Here is a 27,328-nt window from a genome sequence, read left to right as displayed (position 1 = left end):
AAAGTTCTAGACTTATATGGAGGAAGGGATAAATAAAGGAGAAGTAAGTTCTCACGCTGCCACTGAAATCTACAACTACAATGAAGTTACACAATTTTCAGGAGTCTGTGGGTTTGAAAGTTTGTTGTATTGCATTAACCTGCTGTAGCAGATCAGTAACGTGATATGGTGTAAACCTGATATTCACAGCTATCAATAATGCATTTTCAGACTGCAACGCTTTATAAAAACTGAATTATTCTTTCTCAAAAGAAAACTAATTTTAATATTGAATCCTCAATAAGGTAATAAAAAGTTGTAAAAAGACTTTTAAAGACATTAGCATTAATGTGTGATCACCATATCTTCTCCAAGTTTTATTTGTAGATGATTTCAGTCTTTTTATAAAGTCTCTTAGATCTCTTTCAAGCTTCTTAATGAAAACCAAACAATAAGAACAGGTTACCACTAATATAAATATCTGATTCAATAACTAGGTTGGTCAAAACATATTAAGGTGCAATCTCTAAAGGCATTTCAGAAATTCTCCTATTGCAGTGGAAATGTCCTTTCAGCAGGACAAGAGATGGGGCATTTAATTTTATGTTTAATATTAGAATCTTTTTATTTTGTGTTTAATGTTAGAAGACAACACATGATCAGTTTCCACTTTATAAATGAGTGAGATCTCATAATTCCATTTAATACTCAAGTTAGTAGTTTTCTTCATCCCGATTTGGCTTTACTTTTTTCTGCAGTTATCATAATTCTTGATGTACAAAAATGGCAAATAGTATGTTCTTTAATACCCTATTACAGCTGTTCCTGGTTTTATTGGTAAGGTATAGTGAATGTTACTGGTGTGTTAAAAATGTTAGTGATAGATCCAGTAGGAATATACTTAAACATCAAATATGAGCAAGAAAGTAGCAAACTTTGCAATAGTTACTAGTCAGACCATAATCTTTTACTCCTGTGTGTAGATCACACAGCACCTCAGGAAAATAGTATGTTATTTCATTACAGATTTTATTATATTTCACAGAAACCATGGCTCAAAATAAAGCTAATAATCAGAATAGGATTGATCTAGATGATGAGGAACTGAGAAAGAACCACTGTAACTTGAGTGAATTTAGACACAACTAGAAGCAACTGAAGAATGCTTAAGAAGAAAGCATCACTACAATTATTTTTAAACATTATGCATTTTTTTTCCATCATTTGAGTAAGACGGAGTGTTTAGAAGATGGAGTTTTCTATGACCTCCTACTGGGAATAGTCTCATGCAAAGCTGCCTAGTGCTTTATGAAGTATATAAATAGGGTGACAAGTTACAGCTAAATTTAAAAGAGGAGATGTCAACTTCAGCATAATGCTTTAGATCTCATTACTTACAAGATTTTTATGTGATACATCTACAGCTAAGATCAATGGAAATTGAAAGTTGCCTCATTATAGAAGAGAAATTGCTGTTGGTATATCATTTTTCATTAAAATCTCCCTAAACTGGAGTGTGTATCCTTCCCAACTGTTTTGCCAGAAAATTTATGACACTCCATTTGAGCTATGATAATTGTTATTTTTTGTACATAAGGACTTGTGTTTAAAATTAAAAAAAAAAAGTTAACACGTTTCTATAGCACTCTTCATTGCTCTATTCAGTATTTAATAGTTATAATTACTCAAAAAAAAAAAAAAAAAAGACAATTGGAGTTTATAGTTAAAATTGCAGATGATTTGACCTGAAGGCTTACATGAAGATTGTCCACATATGATAAAGAGTACAAGAAAGTTACATTATACATAGATTTTTAACAGACAAGCCTGTGTAAACGTAATTTCTCCAGTACTCAAGTCTGAAGTGCTGATCAGTTTTCCCATTTCTAACAAACTGATAGATGTTGGCACCAGGTCAGCTTATATTTTTATACGTGCTAAAGAACAAGACTATAAGTGTGCCTGGAGCACTGCATACAAATACATTTATAAATAAAAAAAAAATCTGTAAGTATAAAACGTTTACCAGTTTTTACTGCTTGACAGCACAAGATTCTTTTCAGCATTTGCTAAATGAATTTTCTCACCTTCTCTGTTCCTAAAATAAACTGCTCTTTACACTTACTACACACTCTTCACTTTTCTTAAATAGTTTCACACAGTGCTGCCTATGTTTGCTGTCTTTGTCTGCTGGCGTGTAAGTCAAGTTCTTTTCTCACTGTGTCCAGTCATTAAGATGACTGCTACATCATCTGATAAAACCCTACTTTTCATTATGGGTATTTCTTCAAGTAGGATGCATCACTAACCTTTGTAGTTTGTAATCTCCCATTTAATTGTCCTTGTTTCCAAGATTTCTTGCACTGGAACTCTGAACCTACCTAATTTCAATGTTTATATTACCATAAATGCCTAACAGCTATAACCTGCTCGCCTTGCAGTCTGTCTATATTTACTTTTATCTGTGGTATCTCATTAACAGCACAGACCACAAAAGCTCAGTGATAAGGAGATGATTCATAGAAAGCAGCTATAACAATGGGACTTTGTGTTTGATTAACACAGATCTTGTGTTTGATCAACACAGAAGATGTCTTCAAGATAAAGTAATATTTACCCGTAAACTCCTGATCCCTCAAGTTGCTTCAGGATGACTGAACTAAACCTTTATGCCAATTTGTTTAGATTACTCTGTATTATGAATCTGATGATTGCAGATACAAAGTTTGATGCTGGAAAAAAAGAAGTAATGAGACATTACAGTACTGCCAACTTGCTGGGAAGAAATTGGTAAGTACTAAAAAAAATTTGCGTACCACACTATTTATCAAATTATCAACATTAGGACAAAAACTGAAATCAAGTCCAACTCATTTTTTGCTGTTGCCTTCTTTGTTACAAGTACAAGATCTTCACAACTGGTTTACAGATAGCTACTAGATGTATTGGATCATTATCTCTACAATTCCCTTATAATATTCAGCTATTTTTATGTGATACAGAGAGTGACTTTTAACCAGGTCTCTAGCGATTAAGTATTAGATAGATATGTGTAATATCCTCGGCTTGTGTGAAGTTTTAGATAAAAAAAAAGAAATAATAATAAAAAGTAATAAATAAATCAGGAAGTAAGAAAAGACGACAAAGAAGTGAAAACTTTCTAAGCTAAAATTTGCTGCCAAAGACAATTAAAAATATGAAAGGTAACTAGACTCTTATCAGGATTTAATCTATGGTTTTGTCCCATTTCTAGATCAGCACTGTGAAAAAGGACATTTAAACTATCCTATTTAAAAACCTCTTTCTCATAAATAACTGTCTATAATTAGGTCAAACAATATCTATAACTTATTTGTTTATCCAGAAAAAGATCAGAAATCTTCATATTTATTTTTTTTCAGGCTTTATCATTATATGTAGGAAATCATTTTATCTTTAAATTTCAAATTCCTGCTCAAAATATTAGCCTGATATTCAATGGGAATAGTTTACTCACATCGGAACAACATAATGTTGAAGCCAAACTCAAAATTGCAAACTGTTTCTGAGTTTTTATATTCACCTTATTAAATCTCACTTTTAGACTTCAATTTCAATAAATCTTTTTTTTTTTTTTTTTTTTTTTTTTTTTTTAATAATTAAAAGCAGTAGCTTTAATGGAAACTAATTTGAATTTCTAAAAATAACTGTTTCCATTAGATGACTATCTATCAATCAATCCCTTTGAGATAAGAGCCCTACTTTGTCCTGATAGCATTACTGGATTTATGGTATCCTCAGCTGAATTAGTTTGTTTCCTGCAAAAATGGACATCCTTAAAAAGACACTGACCAATTCTAGAAAAACCTTTAAACCAGAATTTTCATCATATTTGTGTGTTCAAAACATACCACGTTCGAATAGTAGTTCTTACTTGCACTGCATTCTATTCATAAACATTTTAAATGAAGTCATGATAACCTTGACAGAATCATAGAATGGTTTGGGTTGAAAGGGACCCTTAAGGTTCATCTAGTTCCAACCATCCTGCCACAGAGTGTTGAATGGTCTGTCACAAATTATTAACATTTATTTTAGCATTTTCTATCTGCTTTGAAACATCACAATATAATTTCTAGAGAAAAAAAGGATCCTTAATAGCTAAATTTTGCATATAATATTTAAATGAAAACTGGACTCTGTACCTACTGTAGTAGTTTATTTAATTTGCCTTTCCTGTTACATATCCTTGTTGAAGATAAGAAAGTTGCATTCATTTTACTTAGACAGCAGTTATTAATTTCCACAAAAGTACCTACAGGTCACAGCTGACCATTCTATGACCAATCTGATGATGAGAGCACCAAAAAAATTTGATAAGCCATCCTCAAAAATAACTTAATCCAGCATAAAAGTCTTTCAGGATGTATGGCATGTAATAGAGAGCCACCTTCTTTTGTTTAGAGAACTTAATCAGAACAACTGAAACATTCTTTAATTCAACTTCTGGACATGATTTTGATGACTCTAAATAAACGTTGATTGATTTTTCTAAGAAGTTAAAAAAAAAAATGTTCACATAACTGCAATAATCAGACAGAAATAAAACAAAATTTAAATCAATACTGGCTTCTCAATATTTGCCAAAGTTTCATAGTACTGGAGTCACTCCACTCCATCCTTTTATAAGTGTATAGTAACTCTGTGTTAGTATAGACAAGATTCTTATGTTTCAAATAAACAATATTTATTCTAAACAACATCAGCAACCACACATTATTAAAGTGTTCCAAAATTAAACTGAATTAATTTTCTCAAAGCATCTTTTCCAAACAAAATATGGTTAAAATGAATATTTGGCTCTGGGCTTTGTATTTGGAAGACTGCCAGATTTACTAAAAATGATTGCAGAATTTTCCATTTCATTTCCTTACCTCTAAACAGTATTTAAGGCCAGCTTCAAAATAAGGCAGGAGATTTTGAGGGAAAGTAATTTACTTATATCTTTTAATTATGTTAAATTAAGGGCATACCTATTATTTAGCATTTTCAAATAGTCTTTAGGGTCATTAAATAGCTTAATTACAAGACGGGTTTGCTAAGGGCATACTTGACTGAGAACAGACATGTCTGATGTGGGGAAAAAAAAAAAAAGGTTGTGACTTTGTGACATGTAATAATTCAAATGGAATAAAACCCAGAATAACACATCCCAAGTGAAAGCAACTCTTGGAGCCTGGCTACTAACTAGGTGCCACAAAAGTACAAAAACACAAGGGGCCATCCTCAAGATCCCACACTAAGTGTCCCACAATCTCTGGAAAGTCTGACTGGATCAAGCCTCCAATGTATAGTGTTTAATATTGGTAAAGAAAGAATATCTCTTCCTGATGAGAAATTTTCATCTGATTTGGACCAAATTGTCTCTTGTTACTCAGAGGTCAAATGCCTCATTTACATGTATATACCTAATTTCTCTCTTGATCCTGAAAAACTTACAATATGCCTTTCCCCACACACTACTGCTCTGCAGCTCTTCTGTTTTCTACATGTGGATCAAATTAGATGATCCAGAAATATCAGTCCAGAACTCTACATAGATTAAAAGCCAAACAAAGGCCATAAATAATGCATGTAATGTTAAGTGCTATCTATGCTGTTCTTGGATGTATGTATCTTGTAAAATCTATTTCTGCATCTTGCATACAAATATACATTAATCAGTTTTACAGGATAAATTGGGATGTATTCTTGATAGCATCTGTAGAAGCATTGTTGAACTCATACTTGTTATAGTGAGATTTAAGGAAAATAATAAAAAAAAATCTAGTCCCTTGCAATTACATTTATTATTATCACTTCTGTGATGTGATAACTGACACTGAGGATTGAACAGCTTATGGGCTACAAAGGGCTACAAGGATGGTGAAGGGCATAGAGGGCAAGATGGATGAGGAGCTGCTGAGGACCTTTGGCTTGTTCAGCCCAGAGCAGGCTGAGGGGAGGTGTCACGGCAGCCTGCAGATTCCTCATGAAGGGATTGGAGGGGCAGGCGCTGAGCTCTGCTCTCTGGGGATAACAACAGGACCCAAGGGACAGGCATGGAGCTGGGACAGGAGAGGGTCAGGCTGGATGTTAAAAAAAGATTATTCACTGGTGGTCTGGTGCTGGAACAGGCTCCCCAGGGCAGTGGGCACAGCACCAAGCTGCTGGAGTTCAAGAAGCATTGGGACAACACTCTCAGACATCGGGTCTGATTTTTAGGTGGCCCTGTATGGAGCCAGGAGCTGGACTTGATAATCTTTGACCCCTTCCAACTCAGGATATTCTATGATTCTATATCTAGTATTATTTCACATAATATGCAATATTTTAGTAACAGTAATACCTAATTTACTCACTTGAGGTAATACATAATTCTGGTTCTATAATGATCAAGTAATATAAAATGTTAAGTATTACAGCTTGGAAAATTTTAGTGTAACAGTAATACTAGCTATTACTGTCATATACAGAATAAACTGTTTCATTTAGACTCTGTGTTGCCTGTGGAAAAAATGTCAGCTTTTGTTTTAAAGGAAAAAGCATCATAAATAATTTGATACCTGATGCTACAGTTGACATTTGTGAAAGGACAGAGAATCCAAAACTTTTATTTCTAAAGCAAACAGGTTTACTCAAAGAGTAGAACTTCTGGGTGGTGCTTACCTTAATTCTTATCTGTTGGTAGAACTGTCTTCTCACTTTCTCTCACTGTCTTTTCCTAAAGACACAATCAATGAAAAATGGCAAAGAAAGTGAAGGGAAATTTGTCTTCATTTTATGTGCACTGTATACTGGTGGCTTGTTGAGACTCTAAAAGATACTGTATAGCAGCACTCAACTTTCAACAACCTCCAGAGGGCTTCACTGACTGTGTTCTACTCGTTAAATTCTCATGCATTTGTAAAATACCTAATCTACAGGTTAGCTCTGCTGGGTATTTTCTCAAGGAAGTGCATTGCATTTGAAGACAACAAATTATGAGACACAAAAGTCAGGAAAAGTACAAAACACATCCTTAATAAAAGTAGTTTACATGCCACTTGATGGGCTTCAGTTGGCTGAGGCTAAGGAAGGTCTTTCTTAATTTAGCTTGTATGAGATCAATTTAGTTGACAGCATTTGAGTGTGATTTCAGAGTAATGCTAAAAGGGAAATGGCAGGTTGTCTGCTTTAAGCACACAAAGTTACTCACAGAAAGTAAGAGACTAAGTTTTATATGTCTAGATACTTTCCCTTCTCTGGATTTTCCAACAAACCCCCCTCCCTGCTTCCCATCTTTTTAAATTTCTTTTGCAAGTATCCAGGCTGACCCAGTAGTCAGCCTCATATACAGAGCTGAGACAAACAGCCATACTAAAAATCAGAACAGAAGATCTTCCCAGATTAGCAGGATACTGCAAAGGGTCATTTCTTCCTCTACAATAAGTCATTCACCTGCAGGGAAAATTTCCTCTTATAATCAAAACAGTTGACTGAAAAGCACTAGTAAATATGCACGGCCAACATCTCTGATGTACTGTCCCTGTCCTTTTACATGGTTAACAGTAAGAACTCCATATTTTAACAAAACAGGAATGAGACCCTTTTCAAGGAGATAATTAACTGCCTTGTATTATTTTTGAGTGATCATTAGAGACCTTTAATATCCTCAAGAACAAAAATGCAATAGATTATCTCTAAGGAAAAACCATACTGTTCCCAAATACAGTTTGTAGCTGTAAAATACCTAACCCACTATTTTTTTTTTTCAACAATTAGAAGGTGGATGCACACAGTAGCAGAATTTGCATTAGCAAACTAGTTGCTAAAAAGCTAGTTCAGACTATTTATATATATTTTTTTGATGTTCTGACAGTTTAACACAAAGTTATGTCATTTGGAAGAAAGAACCAGAAATAATTAAATAGAATATTGAAGTACTAAATCCCAAAGCTACTGCTGTGATTTACTTCCTTCTGTTTCAAAAATTCTGGTAGAGAGAGAAAATTGAAATGGTGGTATGAGAGGAATCTGGTGGTGCACCATTAAAGGAGCTGAAAGTATACTGAGCACTGGTTACTGACAGCCACTCTGCATGGCAGATGCTGAGGAATTAAAGGGTTCTCAGAAAAAAAAAAATCTTAAAAATGAAGGAGTAATAAAGATAATACTGTAGTAGGAAGATAATACTGAAGTAGGAAGTAGGCCAGAAATTAGAAATGAACAATTAAGTTGATAAGAGATACGTAATGTAAAAAAAAAAAAAAAAAAAAAAAAAGTTTAAACATGAAATAATGATGGATTTCTAGCACCTGCTTCTCTAAAGTTAATTCTTTCATTTGTGATTTGTGGGACAACTAGTTATTTGTTTACCTTTGCATTTCTCCTAGGAATTATTGAGACACAGGAATTAATGCAATAAAAAAATTATAAGGCAACGACAATCTATCAATTTATAATAAAAACCTGATTTATAACTGACAAAGGGAAAAATATCCTTTCTGAAAAAAGAAATAGGCTGCCTTAGAATCACAGAAACACAAGCGGCTTGGAAATCAGATGAGCTCCACCGGCTCCCTCAGCACCCTAGGGTGGAGTTTGTCTGGTCCCATGGACTTGTGACATTCCAGATGGAGGAGCAGATCTCTAACTGTCTCTTCCTGGATCATAGAGGGTGATTCTCTACCTGAATAACAAGGGTCATCCAGGTCAGGGCATAAAGTAACCTGAAGATAACTGATCCAACTATTAAAGACAGATGTAAAGAAGGCATTAAGAACCTCAGCCGTATCCTTATCCTCAGTGATCACATTCCCTGCTGCATCAAGTAAAGATGGAAATTTTCCTTGGTTCTTCTCTGTTAGTATATTTGTAAAAGGATTTCTTGTTCTCTTTTACTATAGCGGCCAATCTGAGTTCAAGCTGGGGTTTTGCTTTCCTAACTTCCTTTCTGCATATCTTAGCAAATTCCTTGTAATCGCCCCAAGTAGCCTGTCCCTTCTTCCAGAATATGTAGACCCTCTTTTTTGACCAGAATCTCAACAAAAGTTTCCAGTTCACCCATGTGTTCTACTTAAGTGTCTTCTCCGTGGGAAATACAGTGTTCTCTGCTGATAATTCTTTATCACATCAAGCATATTTCTAAAGAGTCAACAGTTTCTTGTGTGAAACAAAGATAAAATACTGTACTGAATGATTAGCAGGGATCACAATAGATTTTGTCATCTATTATTTTCTTTCTTTTGCAACACCATTGACTCCTCCAATATTTGTATCAAGACTGAAAAGGTTCAAGAATTCTAGGAAAAAGAAAATATGCAATCTTTGAGCATTACATTTACTCTTGTATTACTGGCTACATAAATTTAGAAGATATTTCTATATCATATATCTATATTTTCAAAGAACCCCCTACCAAGGACTAGAATAATATAAAATTCATATGCATTATTCAGGAACTGCAAAAAACACCATATTCACCGTCTCTCATTACAACTGGAACTTCTTTCCTTCTTGTTCTATCCTGATTTCTCTAACATAACTCATTCAGAAAAACATTCCTTGTAAGGTCTTCAATCAACGACTTTCCAGAGAGTTGTCTTTCCCCAGCCTCATTGTCCCAGAGGAATTATAGCAGCTTCAGTCCTTATCAAGATTTTCTGTATCGAGCATTTTTTACTGTTGCTCTGTAAATGCTTATAGCTTTGTGTGTTCTGGCTCTAAGCTAGGGAAAAAAAAAAAAAAAGTTAAAAACAAAACCCAAAAATAAAACCAAAATAAACACAAACAAAAAGAAGCTTCTTACCTTTTTCTCTTTCAATACAACATTCTTAGATTACATGCCCACAGTGTTGCTAAAGCCATCCCTTAGTTCTTGACTGATTTTTTAGCCTGGCTTGTTACACTGGCTTAGAGAACTCATTACCTTGTTTATTCCAGGATAATCATAAAAGATCTAGAATATACCACTTTCTCCCAGTCTGAAATTAGTATTGAATCAAATGAAACTAGAAAAAGTAGCTCTGTTTTAGTGGCCATCACAGGCCATGGTACATAAACCCTACCACTCACTAGTTCCCCCTAAAAAGTTAAATTAAAACTGACAGGCTTTTTTCCCCCCCATCTAATTTTTCATTACTAGTACTTCCTGGAAATGTGGAGTTAGATATGGCTCTTCCCACATCACTGGCAATAAAGCCATTCATACTTCTGATGCAGTCATGAAATGATTATTGCAAGCCTTCAGAAAATAAGCTTTGGGAAAACACTAAATTATGAAGACAAAAGATCAAAATAAGCATAGGATAGTTTGATAGTGTCCTTAGGGTCTGATCTTACATGGTTGTTGACAACATCAGAAGACTAAACTTTTAAACTGCCTTAGCCATTCCTAGATCAGTATTAATGCAGAATCATTTTTTCCTTATCTGTGCTAACAAAAAATACATATTTTAAAAAGTGGAGTTGTACATCCTACTAAACTTTTTACCTGACAGCCTTTGAAAGATGAAACAGTAACTTCTTTACAAAGAATGGTATCATACGCAGAACTGTAAGACTAAATGAACCTTTCGGTTTTGATGACTTAATTGGTAAATAAAATAGACATTTATCTTCAAAAGGTTTTTTTTTTTTATTTAATTAACATGTTTAACGTAATACAATTATCTTGTGAATAGCAGTAATTTGATATTTTGAATGAAAAAAATGAAGTTTGTACTTCTGGGAAGTCAAAAGACTTTCTAGTCTAGGAAACATCTCTGAAAAAGTGCACAAATATTACTTTATTTTAAACAGCTCTGTTGACAGTTATTCTTTTACTTTTTTTTTCATGGCGTCACTATCACTACCCCATTTTTCTACATCTGTGAAAATTAAGGGTTTTTACAGGTTGTGTAATATCTTTTATTCTTCCTTTGGAGCACATGCAAATTCAACCCCCTTCTTTTCTCTCTCGGTTTCACATTCTTTGCAAATAGTGTATGACTTCTAAGCACCAAGCACCTAGTCTTGAGAGATGGATCTAATCCCACACTCATAAGAATGAGGAATGTTATAGATGAATAGTTTTTGTTTGTCTGTTAGCCTCACTTGCCAAAATAACTATGCGTGTAAGCCTTAGGTACATAAACCAGTAAGAAATCTCAGAACGTGGTATTATCTCATGTAAAATAGAGGAAATTCATTTATATAACAGTAATGATGCATCTACTGGCTTGCCTTGAGCTAGCTACATATGAGGCAAGAGAGCATTAGGAACAGTGGAATATTATCTTTCTGCCCTTACAAGAAGACTCAGTGATCTACACGGCCTTCATTTATAGACCCAATACTTGTACATTCCTACCAGGAATACTTATTTTTTATTAAACTGTCCATAAATCTAATGCCAACGCCGTGGTGCTAAGGATAGCACAGAACTTGCTTTCAGGGGAGAACTGCACGAGAATATCAAGGTCACTTCACAGCTCTCCCAAGTGTGATAACACTGTGCAATTCCAAAGTAAATGGACCTGCTCACACTTGTTTAGTTTTAGGATTTATTTATTTATTTATTTATTTAAGTCAGCAGTATATTTCAGCTGCTTAAAACCTAATAAAAATACAGCACAAGTCATTTATTATCTGTCACTTTCACATAAGTAATTCTCATAAGAAGTCAAATTTAAGATACTCTGTAAAATAATTCTTTTAGACTTGACAGTCTTATTATTTTAAAATTTAAATGTCATATGCAGAAAATTCAACACTGAATACTGTGGATCAAAGGCAATAGTACAATGGAAATCAAGTTCAGTGATTAAAAAAAAAAACACAAGAGAAAATCAAGTCCAGCTGTCGATACTTTTCAACAGAGGTGTACATCAAGCCACTTTAAACTTCTCTCATAATTCTTCAAGTACTCTGGTACAAATCAGATCAAAGTGTATTCCTAGTCAAATCTCCTTTTTCTTATAAGATTTGATGTGTGTCTGTTGGATGAATTTCAAAAATTACTCACAGAAAGTACTCTGCAACTGTGAGACTGCTAAGTAGAAAACCAGTGTAGACTACACTAAAACTACTGCCTAAGCAATACCCAGATGGCTCCTTTCCTTAGCGATAAATTTATTTCCAACAATGTGTTTCCTATTCTGCCAAGGAAAGTAGAATTAGATAAGAATGAGTTCAGTCAGTTGGCAGTTCCCTTCTCATGACCTTTACCAGAAAAAAAGAAAAAACAAACAAAAAAACCTATAAAATGATTTGTATAAACTGGTTCAGAATCTGAGGTGGTCAAGAGAAAAAAAAAAAAAAAAATCCAACACCACACCACACTGCAGGGTTCATCTGATTTCTTAAACTGATTTCGGGTGAAGGCAACAATATTTATGACATTTAAGACAGTGGTTTAGGTTTTTGACTTAATAGTTCCTCCAAAAAAACAGTTCCTGGACTGTTTTTTGTGCCTATGTTTAAATGGAACCAGGATGTATCTACATGAAAAGGGGAGAAGTGTTTTTGTTTGTTTGTTTGTTTGACTCAGTAAAAGCAAACATTGAAGAAAAAAAAAAAAAAAAAAAGACCAAACCAAACAATCAGATCAGCTCACTACAAACCATATAAACCAGCTTTACTTCCATGGCCTGGACTGGGGGCTGATACTAGTTGATGTTTGTAGCACAACTGCATCTTTAAGGTTCATATCCAAAACAAATCTACATCTATAGCATACCAAAGAAACAGTGAATGAGAATTTTTGTGTATTTATCAGAGATATAACTATGGTACCATAATGTCACAGTACGAGAAGGTGCATATTTTTAAATAATGAGGGAGGGAGTATATCCTTGTGCAAAGAAGAGCGTCTTATTCTATCACTACCCTAGCATCACTGCAGTAAAAGTATATCCTAAAGCACTTCTTGTGTCTCGGTAGGTTTCTTTAAATAAGAGGATTCTTTAGCAGTAAGTATATGCTTTAGAAATGAAGGCAGCCTTAGTTATTATATAGTGGGGCCTGATGGGTCAAGATTAATCATTTCAGAGAACTATATATGTCTCCTGAAAAAATGATGCCATCATGTACGGCACCTGGTCTTTGCATTCTTTTAAACTGTATAGCATTGCATGTGTAAGCAGAAATACTACTGCTCCTGTTGGTAGGAAAATAAGAGTAAAAAAGCATGATGTCCAACTAACTTCTGTATGAAATTTTAGTGTCTTCAAATGCATTACCTTTGTTGTATCCAAAATACATATTTAACAGTTGATCTTTGTGGGCTTCAACTCAAAAACTTGTTCAAATAAATCAGTATGTACTTCTGCTAATATAATTTAAGACAAAAGAGATGTAATGTTATCCCTACTGGAGCCTTGAATTTCATTTTCATTTCTGTTTTGGCAAAAAGACCACTCTTCTTCCAGTAGGAGAATCAGCTTGCTAAGTGAAGATAGCTTATTTTGCATGCACATCTGTGCAGAGAGCCAAGCAAGTCTTTGGTTCAGGTAGATAAATTACCAGCTTTCATATATGACAGATAGTTTAATGCACAGTAAAACAACTGCTGTGACTATTCATTGTTGCTAAGAGTAACAGCAAAAATTCTCTATAATAGAAATGTAGTAAAGAAATACGCTAGTGTGGACAGATGTCCATAGGCCATTAAAAAAAAATCTGTGACCTCTTAAATTTAAGCAAACATCTGTAGTCATATGATTTATTGTAATTTGATTTTTTTTAGCATGTTCTATCTTAATAATGCTCATATAATAACAGTTGCATATTTATTCTTTCTCATGCTTTAAGAGTCCATTTAACTTTTGAATGAAGGAAAGAGCACTTAGAGGAGCAGTCACTGATGACAGACTATTGTTAAAAAGCCATCATATATTCAGATCCATCTGCTGCTATCCTGGGAGCAATGTGTTATAAACTAATGAAATTACTGCAGGGGTAGAGAAACCAGCAAAGAGAATTTGAAAAGAATCTCTATTTGTTTTATAGATAGGAGAATCATTCTTTTTAGGTCACACAACACTTTAAAATATCTTTTCTGCACAATGATCTTCATTTTCAAAATGCTTGTGATATCCAGAATCATATTAGTAATTACTTCAATTTTCCATAAATAATGATTACCTAAAAATATCTTTGTTGCACAATGCTTAGACATTTCTCAAATGTGAGGATGAACCTAAAATGTTTTTACATTTCTGAAGTGTAAGCCAGTACTAAAAATGACAAACTGAGTTAACCATATTATTAGGACAATGGATATATTTAAAAATATTCTGACCACTGTTTTTAATTATTTATTCATCCTGTTTGTTAGGTACTACAGAATTTTTGAATATTTCCTTAGCCCCTTCAATGGAAGCATTAAAGAAAAAAAAATCACAGTAGAGTGTTGTGTTTTGGTGCCTTTTCTATGCTGTTGGCAGACATGAGCATGAATTCCAGGTTTTTATAAATGCCTTAGAATATATTCTTCTAGCTCCAAGCTCTCCCAGTCATAAATGCTTATCCTTCTTGGTAAAGAGAAAATCATGGAGAAAACATAAAGCAGAATTGGAATCTAGCTATGTAAGGCTTTGTTTTCTTTGCATTTATTTGAATGGTTTATATTTAATTGATGAATCTCAGTACTTGTGTCTGAATGACTTTCAGTTCCCCAGTGTCTCAATCAACGCAGTGCAGACACACAAACTGCAGGTGGGCTTCCTCACACTGTTATGCTGATGCAGCTTCCCTTTTCATCTTAAATGACCACCTGAGCTGAATGTGATAGACATTTTATCTGCAAGTTTATGCAGTCTTTGGCCTTTTCTGAGGCAGACTGTCAGGTTTTTTTTTCCCTGTATTCAACACATACAATTCACAAAGAGTAGAAGTTCAAAGTGTAATTCTTATTTATTTAGTTCACCACTGCTGCCCATCCCCCTCGATTAAGGGCAGGTTCAGACCTGAGCTCTAAGAAAAGAAACTCTGAACATGAAATATGTAACATAGAAAGTGAAAGGGGTATTGATGCCCTACCAAAACATATGGTTGGTAAAAAAAAATACATATAAATTTGTTCATATATATATGAAACTATTCTTTTTAAAGAAGGTATTATTATATAATACACAAGGGCATTTCTGTTAGTTACTGGCAAACATATGGCTGGTAAAAAATAAAAATGCATTAACAGATTTTGTATGTAATTTCACTCTTTAAAAATAGTCTTATACCAGAAAATTCAGCATCTTTCCTTTATTCTTTTCAGAGCAGTGATCAGAGGGAAAGGAGATTCATTAATATACACATTAGCATCAACAGGCAGATAATGCAATCATTAGTGTCATGGCTCAGGTGTTCTGTGAATGCAGCTGTAGGATCAAATCATATCACACTAATGTAAATTGTAATGAAGCTCCCAACCAGATTTTCCTATTATTTGGGTGTTAAATCTGTTTTGTCACAGACATATGAAGTTACTGACAATAGTAAACTAACCTTTGTTATCATCTTCCTTTTAAAAGAAAAAAAAAAAAATCAATAATCAAGCTGTCATAGTCTGTTTTTCGGGTTACCCTTTTCATTTTTGGTAGGCTGGATAGATACCTCACAAGTCACAGCTGTAAAAAAAAAAAAAAAAAAAAAGGCATTTTTTGACAGAACTATTAACTTATTGGGATTTTCTTGTAGAGCCACAAGTAATGAATCAACAGGAACTCCACAAACAAACAAAAAACAAACCAAACAAAACCACAGGGATGAAACTATTATATCCTTACTAGTTTACAACAAAACATTCAGTAGCCAGATTTATGCAGTGTCCCTAACCAATTTCAAAGGGAAGTCACATTTTTGTGCTTAGAAGTGTATCGAGTATTTCTGGCTTTGTGTAATTTCTTTGCTTCTCTATCTGACCTTATTTGCTATTTAACTAAATGCTATTCTGTGTAATTAAATCATAAAAGAATAAATGAAGTTACATCATTGATGATGAGAACAATTAAGTACTTTCAGCAATGAACCTTGGAGGAAAAAGTAATAAAAGAGACCAACTGAAATGGACACCACTGTTTGGAATCAATTATATTTATATTGTAATCTGAGAGAAAACAGACACAGAGCCATGTGCTTTTTATTTAGGAAGGCAGGCTTCACCTGCAAAGCAGGCCTTATCCTCAAGCATGGTTGCCAAGAATTTTTCATGCTACAGCTGGTTCAGCTACAGGATCCCCCCATTGATTCCTCACTATCCCTCTGAGGTCTAGTGATGCTTTTCTGGCACCAGATCTAACCACCAAATTACACAGTGAGTTAGATCAGCTCTGTAATCTGTTTTTAGCATTAGCTTTCTGGTGAATAAGTGAACTGAACCAACTCCTGCATTTGTTAAATCCAAAAGAGAAGCTGGAATCTTTCCTAATAGGTAAGGTGCTTGCGGTTTTCAGCGAGTCTGATTTTTTTTTTCAGCTAGTCTGATTTTTCATTCTCAATCCAAAATTCCACATGCTTTTGGTGGTAGTTTTCATCAGAATTGGTAGTGAACTTAGTTCCAGTATTTAAAATCTTATCTTAGTTAAATTTGACTTTGTGTAGTACGAAAACTCATATCAAAGTGTGTTAGCACCCTTGAAGTTTAAATGACCTCATTTACATATCTTGTTCTGACAGAATTATATATTATCGTTCTGTCCCATGGGGAGAAAACACATCACAATTTTGTCACTTGCATATATGAAATTAGCATACCAAAGGTTTACTCACAATGTGAAAACAGTTTTCTGTGGTTTTAGACCCTTCTGTTGAATGCAGAGTGTCTTAATATATGGTCACCTGTACCCAATCATTTAAATGGCAATGAATACATAATTTAAAATTCTTGAGGTAAGATACCATGTGGTATCTCCAGTGACTACATAATATTTTTCATAACAGGATTTTATTCACGTACCATTGGCCTACATTAGGCACAATGTATAGAAGCTTAACTTCCTTTGGCACCAAGGAAATTTAGAAAAAAAAATCTCCCTTAAGTAATGTTGGACCTGAACCTTGACCAATGGCTGTCTCACTGATAATTTTGTTGGCACACATCACATAAAAGTTAGAAAAATTAAAATTCAGAAATCCCATTAGTGCAGAAGAAAGATTCAGACTTTGATAAAACAATTAAGAGACCTGGAGGTGGTGATTTTCATGACTAGTAATCAGAGAACTGGACTGGAAAAAATCTGTACTGACCTGAGCCAAAAAATAATGTATCTCAGAAGACTTAAAGAAACAATTGTCCAGATTTTTTTTGGTGAGAAGTATCCAAACAAGATGCAAGGCAACAGCTGTGTTACATTAAAGGTGATAAGAAAAATGTTATAGTGTATTTTCCAAGTCAGAACAAAGGTCAACTTCTATCTCCTATCATACTTTTGTCTGCAATCATCCAATACCTAGATAAGAGTATACAAATAAGAGAAGCATATATGATGCTCCCCATTTGTCCTTTCCTAGCTTTCAGCCCAATGTAGTTCTGGAACTGCCTGCAATTCCAGGTCTATATATTCAGAAGTCTTCAGTAGATTTCTAGCTGCCAGGGGTGATAAGCTGAGGTTGCCCCAAGCTGCCTGCACCTGTTATTTGCTCTCGTGAACTTACAGAAATCATTACAGATCTAGAAGTCCATGGATAGCATCAGATTTATATCTGACAAGCCCCAGTCTGGTTCTGACTTCTGGGTTATTTCTCCACTCAACAGGAGTCTGACTTGTGATGGAAGAGTAGCTTGTAATTCTACTTGTCCCAGTCTCAGGAAGTATTATCAGAATGAAGGTTAATGAACTTGCTCTCAGACCTTCACACTGAATATTTCCCCAAATAATTAAGCACTCTCTAGGACAGAAATACACAACTAAAATGACCCTATAGCCCAGTGGTTACAGCATTCCCCTGGAGAGGAATAGATACAATTTCTACTCCCTGTTCTACTGAATACTTAATGTGATATATAAAACTTTCTGTGTAGTAGAGACAGAAATGTCTAGTCTTTTAATCCCAGTGAGGCTTATAGTTGAGGTAAGAACTGATACGTTCAAAATTGTTGAGACTAAAATGCTTCCTAGCATGTACAGAAGTGAAACTTCATACATAAAAAATCCTACAGAGTCAATGAACTCATCAATATTAATAATGATTATACAAGGGAGACCTATGTGCTTGGTAGTGCAGCATTAGGGCCATGAAAAACATGATAGAAACCCCAGTGCCACTAACTAGAAATCTTCTCTGACAAGTGTCAACGTGGAGAACTATGTTAAGTCAATGCTATAAGCAAAAATATTTGCACACTGCCCAGGCAGGAGCGACAATAAGCATCAATGCAAAAGTGCTGTGAAGGATGAGGAAAATGGGAAAAATTCTAAGAAATGTTTTGAACATGCAGCTGAAAGAAATAATAAGAACACTTATTCTGTAACACAAAATATTTTATAACAGCCTTATTGCATTGGAAAGTAACAACAGATGTAAAGCAGAAAGAAAAATGCATAAGAGAAATGACTGAAACTTGCCATTAAACAGATCTTGAGACAGGGCTAACAAATGTTCTGCATTTTTCATCTCAGCAGATGATGCATGAATTTTCAAGTTCACAGATACAGCACCATTTATGAACTTTGTTGGTTGGGGATAATTCTTTACCTCAAAACAGCATTAATTTCAACCAATGATCACTGCAATAATGCTCCATTGCATGGAGCATATTTCTCTGAGCAGTTTTTCTACAAACTGATCATTATCAAAGATTTTGCTAATTCCTCCCAGACAGAGACTGTGTTGATCTGTAACATATAGTAATGTTGCAAAACCAAAGGACTGTAGACTATTTAATACCAGTTGCAATGTTTTACATTACTGAAGATTAGATATATGCATGAAAATTATCCTTCACTTCTATTGTTCTCTATTGTTCTTATCAATAAGTCACTGATCAGCTAGGAAAAAAGACATCCTTAGTGTACAAAAAGTATACTGGTAAGTTTTTGACAAGGTTGTTTTCCTTAAACTTTTAGCCTTCTTCAGAAAAAAGTGTTGCTAATAATCTGTCTTAACAGCACTTCCTAACAATTTCTGAATATATTGACATAATTTAAGTGGGTAAGTCAGAAAAACATTTTAAAGACACTGAAGTACTAAAATATTCTTGAAAACTGAAGGCTGCGTAGAGAATAAACAGACAAACTGAAATACCCAAACCCAGAGAAGGCTATAATACGAGCTCAGTAGTAATCTATAATGTTGTATCTGCTCTCTTAATAGTTGCACGTAATTGTCCACCCAGTTAGGGAACACAGCTTGGAACCATCTGGATTACATACCACCTTGTGTGGTCAGTACACATGGAGCAAAAATTATCAAAGAGGTAAGAGCATGGGAAAAGCCATATGCCTCTCTGTTGTAGAGAGAGTAGAAAACATAGGCTACCACCCATAACTAACTGACTTTCATTGTTTCTTATTCATACCCTAATATTTAATTATTTTCTTCATTTATCCAGTAATTAGTAGCATAGAAATTTAAAAAGCAAGGAAATATTTTAAGCTAAACTGACCTTAAACTAATTAAAATATACATATTTATTAATGCACAGACTTAGAAGAAAATACTGTATTTTAAACATAGAAAATATTGGAGAAGAGTCTGAAATTATCTTGATTATACTCAATAGCAGTAATACCTTTTAGGAATATATAGCAGTCTACCTATAGGTAAAATTTCCACTTGAGAGTTCTTTGTATATATTCCTAACAACAAAGCATACTAGCTTATTTCACAACAGCAATTCCAAAATTAAAAGGAAGTGTGAGAATATAGAGAAGTAGTTTTTGTTTATTTGTTATGCCAACACTTTCAGTAAGCTGTATCTTAGAAGTATCAGGTACTCAAAGTATTTAATGTGTGTTATATCTCACCAAAGTGTAACTGTAAGAGGTAAGTGCTCTTTTCTTTTTATATCTGAAAACTCACTAACAGACCAATTACTCTTGTAAGCAATACTGAGTTCTTACTGTTTTGATATTTTCAAATACTTGCATGAGAAATGTCCCCCACTAACAACTTTGTTCTTTCCTCGAGTTGTGCTTTTGCATAATGTTAGCATAGATCTTTATAAACAAGAGTGATGGATTCCTTTTTAATGGGGAACAATGATATTTTTGCTTTGTGTGATGTTTAATTATTTAAATCAGGTAATGTCCAAAGCAAAGATTTAAGACACTTCATTTAAAGTAGTACAGCCCTCAGTTTATCCCACTTTTTCTGAACTAAGTTCTGCACTCCAGTACAGTTCGAATGATGTAGGACAAAGTTATCCACACTTTTTCCTGCTTTTATTGGCCTTCTGAGGAATGAACAGTTAATTAAACTTCTTGAGGAATTGCCATTTTCCTTATGAATATATGGTAGATGATGTTATGCACATAATCCAGATCTTTTTCGTCTCCTATTATTCTTTCAGAGTGACAAGCAGATTTATCTTTTGGTTTAAGTTAAGAATTGTGATTGTCTGGTTCATCTTACTATCCATAAAATAATATGAATTCATTTGAAAAAAAGTCAACTACAATTTAGTTTCCATGAAAACAGTCTTCACAGTTTAAGGTTTTGGCATTTCATCAGCAGATGACATTCTTACATCTGAAATGAAAACCGATTCTTAAAGAGTGCACGCACTGAATTAAAATAATCAATCAAAGGAATTGTCTATTTCCATAGCAGGATGTGAAATAGGAATTAGCCTTTGGATGCAAGAGATTCCAATCCCAACCACTCCATTTGGCAGTTAGTCTCACTATGGTAAAGCCAAGTTTAATTTTGTCTAATTCTGAGTTATAGAATTAATCTGTTTGTCAAAGTGTGTTACTGAGAGAGTGACAACAAATGAAAATACATAAATTAAAAAGAAGCAGAGAAATAACATAATCTAACCCTGAAACACCAGCAAGTTAGCTGAGGCCACATCAATTCTAACACAATTATTTCCTCAGAGGTGTGGTACTCTGCATCCTGCAATACAAGCCTTACACCACCTATGTCAATTCAGAGAGCATTTTTCTTTTCTGAAGACAGAAGAGAGGGAAAGGGTTGGTCTAGTAGTGCCAGTGCTGGCCAGACTTTCAGTAATACAGGGTTCAATTGCTAGAAAAGTAATTTAACTTTGGAGAAAGTCATTTAGTTCTGTCTCTTTTCTGTAGCTACAAGCTGTGCACAAACATTGTCTGCCTGTTTTGTGCAGTAAGGACTATCACATGTTGCATCTTTGGAAATTGTATAAGGTGACAGCTCATATACCAGTATTGCTCCTAACATAAAATACATAGCAAGTAATCATTTTGCTTTGCCTTCAATCAGAAAAGTTTGATTCTGTATTAAATATGCATCCAAATATAAAAACTATTCTCAATTACAGATGAAGTCTTAGAAGGGGTTTATTAATATGTATATGTTAGTTATAGTAAAATTTTGAGGTATAAATAATAGAAGAGCAATAATTCAGTGTATGCTGAAAATATGAAAGTATTTTTAAAAAAATCTTATTGAAAGGCACAATGAGTTTTTTTGCAACTGTCTTTCTGCCTCTACACATCATTCTCATGACCACGTTTGTCAGAGTCAAACATCAGTAGCAGAACTGCTACAGGTGACCTAATGTATCATACTGCTGGAGAACTCCTTCAGAACTACACCACTCCAGTACCTCTCTAGAAAGGACTTTAGGAGGAGGGAGAGAGCTAGTTTATCTCTTTTTAAGATAAACAGGACAACAGTAAGTGCACAGCAGTAGATCCTCTGGTCTTGTTGCCTGTCTTCCCACTCTGTATTTCTCTTAACAAAACTGTACCAAAATAACTGGGCTTTGAACTGTAGTAGTCTGACTAAACTTCTCAACTACATTTTCCCAGACAGAATGAAAGCAGTATAACAAAGGAGAAACAAATTACAGTAAAAAAGCTGTAAAACTCTGCAGTTAGGTTTGGTGGACTTACTATATTTTATAATTACTATGAAGATATTCAGTAAAATACCTGGTTAAAATTAATAGATTAAGGCATCATGTAACCACGGAAACTGTCAGAAAAATAGATAAAATCATGGTTAATCCAAAACATCTGAAGATTCTTTGCTCTTTTTTTTCCATAAACACATTTATGCACATGTCGTCAATATATACACAGCTCAATTTAAAAAACAGTGCAGCAACAAATGTAAAGTGATTGCAAGTTTCTGGTCTTCTAGGCAGTGAGAGCGTACCACCCACATTGTAGGTACATAAATTCTACTTAGCTTAAGTTATCTGCTAGCCAATCCAGGAATTATGAAGAGCAGGTTATAATGTAACTACACATAAATAATGTTAATTCTAAGTCGTTTTTAAAAACAAGCATTTCCTTGTGACAACTACTCAGCTGATTAGTATGTCTCCCTTGCCCAAAGAAAATGTGAATTTTATAAGGGTGGAGTTTTCACATCAGTTATGGCTTCTTCCATGTGTGAACACAAACTTCATTTTTAATATATGCATGATAATGGATTTCAAAGGTAACTTTTAAAAGGATTATCCTTTCCCAAATGTGCTAAGGCTTTCTACCTCCTTAGGTCGCAAACATAGCACATTAAAAAGAAACTTCCAGTATTCTGTCAGTACTACTTTTTATAGAGAAAAACTTCAAAACTGCATGAAGAGAGACTAACCATTATTTAGGAGAAAGACGCTCCAGAAACTAACAACAGCATTAAGTCTAAGTATTTCCTTGTCATTCTATATATAATGTTAAAAAATTAAAAACTGGATTGTTTTCCTTAATGAAGGCAATCAATCAATAACAAAACAAACCAAGTCACTAACAGGTAAGTTGTTCATACAGTAAATATGCAAATAAAAAAGCAAGCATACATGTAGTTTGCAAGTAACAGCTAAACATGGAATGTTTACCTACCCTGGCAAAGGATCTCTCATGGTTTTCAAGATGTTTCAAGAGCTTTTAATGTAACATTCCATTTTACATTCTTACAGCAAGATGCTACCATTACAAGATGAATTATATTAGTGAGCTTTGTTTAATGCATTGAGGGAAAATGAGGTGCTATCAAAGACCAAGTACAACATTGTCCTAGATGTGAATAAGTTATTGCTTGTGTCCTCAGGATAATTCATTATTTATGGCAAAGTAGGCAGAAGAGAGTTCTGAGCTGTCCCAGGCCAATGAGCAGGTCATAAAAAAATAAATTCCTTGCTTACTTGGTGATTAAAGTATTGCCATTGTGTGCTGTGTAGTAGCATACTAAGTTGATTCCAGGAAAGCGAGAAAGTGTGGAAGTTCACCAATTTTATAAGCAGGTTTTATTAGTAAAGGTTAACCTAAGGCTAATCGGTACTTTTTTTTTTTTTTTAATCTCTTCATTTAAATTGAAAACAAAGGGAAGGATTTTTACATTTTATAAAACTCCGTAAAAGTTCATAAATTATTAAATCCAGAAAGTTGAGTTTACAAACCGTTACAGATGTGATAATGAAAGCAAGACTAGAAATGGCTCCTTTTTGCTCATTCAAGTCAAATGACCGTAATTTATTTTGATGGTCATGACACAAGACTCAAACTGCAAAACAAATAACAAAATCCCAGTATCTATAAAACTTGATCCCCAAATAATTAAAATGCAAGACATCTTTGTTATAGGAACTGTTTTGGTGAAGAGGTGTAGTGTCCTTCCCCCCTCCAGCCCTGGTGCCACTCTAATTTGCGTCAGAACTGTCAAGCCTTGCTTTGTTTAAGCTGAAAGGAGAGTGCCTCTGCAGCACTGCCACATTAGACCTAAAGTGCTATGGGGTGGCAGTGCAGCTCCTCAGACCAGTGTCTAAAACCTCTCTTAGCACAGCTATTTCTTCCTTTGACCACTGAAAGAATCTAAAGGACTGGCTTAGACACCATACCCAACTTTTAAATAACTCAAATGTCACAAAATAACTTATTGACAGAAGACTTTCAGTTACTACTTACTAGCCAGTGGCTTCCTGGCATAAGACTTTACCAAACCTTGATAGTAGACTGTAGATTTTATATTCTCTGCATCTTAATGTAATGCCATAGCTGTAAAAATCTCTGGATAGAAGTATTTATGTATTTGATTTCCATTGAGAACAGAGCATAACACTTCAACCTTCTTAACATCACCCCCCCCCAATTTGTTGTTTATTTTAAATAACAGTAGGTCAAATAGGTTCAAACTGAAAAGAATTACTTTGTCTTTCACTGAATGTTTCCCAATGGGGTTAGTTTCAAAATTAATAAAGGCAAATGCTGAAAAAGTGTTTTGCTGTCAAGCTTCTAATATGGATCTATCTAAAGTTAATATAATCAACACACGTCCTATTTTCTCCCCTCCCCAGAAAATTCTGATAGTTTCCTCATCTCTGCTTCTGCACATACCTGTCTCTTGATAAAAATGAAAGAACTATCACTTAGGCATATCCATGATTTAATATATCTGTTCTTATATTAGAAAAATATATAGTTTAAACAACAACTATGAAAGAATAAATATTGTGAGACTAATTGCAAATGCATTTTCCATAATAGGCTAGAAACCAATTTATCTTTGAGTATATACCGATAAGACTAACCCTCTTTTTTTTTTTTTCCCCTCCAAATGAATACATGTTAAAATTCATTAAAGGTGACACATCTTATATCCTCTTAAAAATTGAGTTAAATGGAGAAGAAACATACTCATATTATGATCCCCCCACACACCCCATTCTAGAATTGACATTCTGGTCTTACTCAGATTTTAACTGTTCCTACCATCAAGAAAGTAAATTTGCACAAAACATGGATGGGTCTTATCTTATTGTTTATTCAGATGCTTCATTAAAAATTACTCCTTGATTATTTTCTTCTACAGTCTAGGGATCTCTGATTTGGATGCTTTTCCATTTCTTTTCTCTGCATGGTGCTCATGTGGTCTCTGTGCCCATATTAATGTTCCAATATGGTGGCCTATTTTGCTTAAAATTCTGGGGTAGCTGGGTATGTGAAAGACAGGAGTGGATGTCTTTATTTTCCATTACAAAAAGCTAGCCTCTGCTCCTGTAACTCCCATTAGGCCAAGGATAATGTTCCATAAGCTAGGAAGCATATAACCAAGTGTTTCTGCAACTAATTTCATTCTTTTCTGATATTCATCTCATGTTTAGGAAAATTCAGATGAGGGACAACTGGGTTAAACTCCTCTTGTAAATAGGGATACAATAAATGCAACTTTTTTTTTTCCTTTTTTAACTGATTAAAAATAGTTATAGAATATTCCTTTAAAAGGCTAAACAATTCTTCTCTTACTTTCCATCCTTAAAACTTTAAAATAATTATCCAGCTTTTCAACAACTCTGTTTTGGGATTGAGATGCAGACTGGAGACTTGAGCCTTACTGCTTCTGAATTACAAGCAGTTACAGTAGATATTCTAAGCTAGTCCTGGCAGTAGTAGCAGAAAAAAATACTGCAGTATTAGACTTCGGTAGCAATCAATGGGAAAGCATTGGCAGAATCTACCCTAGGGTAGTTTTCTTACCTAGCATAATAATTAAAGGTGTATTTTAAAATACTAACACAGGACAGTGATTTCTGAGACTATAAGTGCAGTCATTTTAATTAACCCTCTCCTATTTCCCCAAAGAATTTTTCATGTTGTTTTTGCTCCATCTTTTGTTCTCATTATGTGTTGTCCTGACCTTTCAGTCTGTAAAAATCAACAAAAAACATTTCCTTTTTTTTATTAAAAGATTGATTGCAGGAGGCCTGGGACCACAGTGAAAAGCAGAAATAATCTATGCTCCAAACACATCAACTTTGTTAGACAGCCAATAACATTTGGCCTAATAGGAATAGCAGCATGTACCTACCTGGCTTTCAGATGCAAAAAAGCAAAATAGCACAAAGGAACACAAACAAATAAATAATGCTATAAAATCAGAAACAAATATAATTACCAAGAGAAAACTTTCAATAATTCTATCTAGGCACAAATATACAGCTTGAAGAAGCTACTAAAATAAGGATTATAGGTATTGCTTGACAATGCAGGGAATAATGTTTCAATATATAGCAATATGGACACCAATATATCTAAAGCTGAACATATTTTGGAAGCAACAGCATCTTGTCTCTAGAGGCACACAATGCATTAAACTCTTCACAAAGGTTTACGGCAACATTGCCTGTTGTGAGTTTAGCTGACCAAATGGGTAGATTCCAAAATATTTTCCTACATAAGTTTTTGAAAATAACATAGATGAACATTTATAATAAAATACCATATTTTGAAACATCATAATTTTACCACCATCCACTTGATACAAGACCTTTTTGATCTTTTAAATATTTATACAAGGACTTACTCTCTAATGACCCATTAGAACCCTTATTTGGCTTCAAATTTTATTTGTGATACCCTCTTGTCTTTCTACTTCAACTAATCTGAAAACCTCCAAACCAATTTAGTTATTACATTAAGTTATGACCAGCTGCTGTTGAAGGTCAGAGTACTTGAACAGAGTAGTATTAGGCCATGGCTCTGTTTGATGTTGTTAAACTTTTATTTCTGAAGGTCTAAGATATACACTTAACTTTAGTCATAAATAAAATGAAAAGAAAGGAAGTGGCCTATAATGCAACTATCCTTAGTTTAATTCTTCTCATTAATCTACCTTATTGGTTGTGGCATGCACTTGTTATATCCAGTGAAGGTTTAATAGCCCTGTTTCTTTTACCATCATCCATACACAGGCCTGTCGATCAATGACAATTATTACTTAATGAACATGTAATGATGGGTAAGGCCAGGGAGAAGGGAACAAATAAATCACTCATTATAGTCTTGATTGCAAGCTAGCACTGTCTCTTGTCAAAGTGATATGTTGTGCAGGTTTGTTTAGCCAACATCTTCAGCAGTAATCAGTGTGATCAGGTGCTTCAAAGTGCTGGAAATATTCAATGACCAAAAGCATATTCCACATCAAAAGGAGATGCTCACAAAAGGGTTTTCACTTTAATTGAAAACTTAGAAGAGCAGTTCCTTAAAAAAAAAAAAAAAAAAAAAAAAAAAAAAAAAAGCTCAGAGCTGTTTGTTTCTTCCTGATTTTTCTAAACTGCTATTTTCCTCCCTACTTACATATGAGCAGAGTTGCATTCTTATTCCAGTTTGAGAAAGAAATCCTTTCCAGAAGCTTTAATGTGCAATCCACAAGCATTATTTTAATAATGCTTGGATGTTCATGAAAAATTGTACAACCCAAGGAACACTATAAACCTAAGACAGCAAGG

General features: G+C 34.2%; 2 long non-coding RNA genes across 5 annotated transcripts in view; one reads left to right on the top strand and one right to left on the bottom strand.

Annotated features, from left to right (window-relative positions):
• The window catches only part of LOC106016862 (uncharacterized), a 294,342-nt gene that overhangs the window by 21,899 nt on the left and 245,115 nt on the right, over positions 1–27,328 (bottom strand). The gene's annotated exons all lie outside the window — the stretch shown is intronic.
• The window catches only part of LOC119717918 (uncharacterized), a 31,509-nt gene continuing 4,966 nt past the window's right edge, over positions 786–27,328 (top strand). Inside the window, exons 1-2 of the long non-coding RNA XR_011811774.1 lie at positions 786–2,769; positions 19,270–19,372. This is a non-coding gene — a long non-coding RNA (uncharacterized lncRNA). The remainder of the gene's footprint in view (positions 2,770–19,269; positions 19,373–27,328) is intronic.

This window comes from Anas platyrhynchos, chromosome 10 (assembly GCF_047663525.1).
Source record: "Anas platyrhynchos isolate ZD024472 breed Pekin duck chromosome 10, IASCAAS_PekinDuck_T2T, whole genome shotgun sequence".
NCBI classification, from domain to species: Eukaryota; Metazoa; Chordata; class Aves; order Anseriformes; family Anatidae; genus Anas; species Anas platyrhynchos.
Note: the sequence above shows the minus strand (reverse complement) of the source record. Positions and strands in the feature narration are given on the sequence as shown.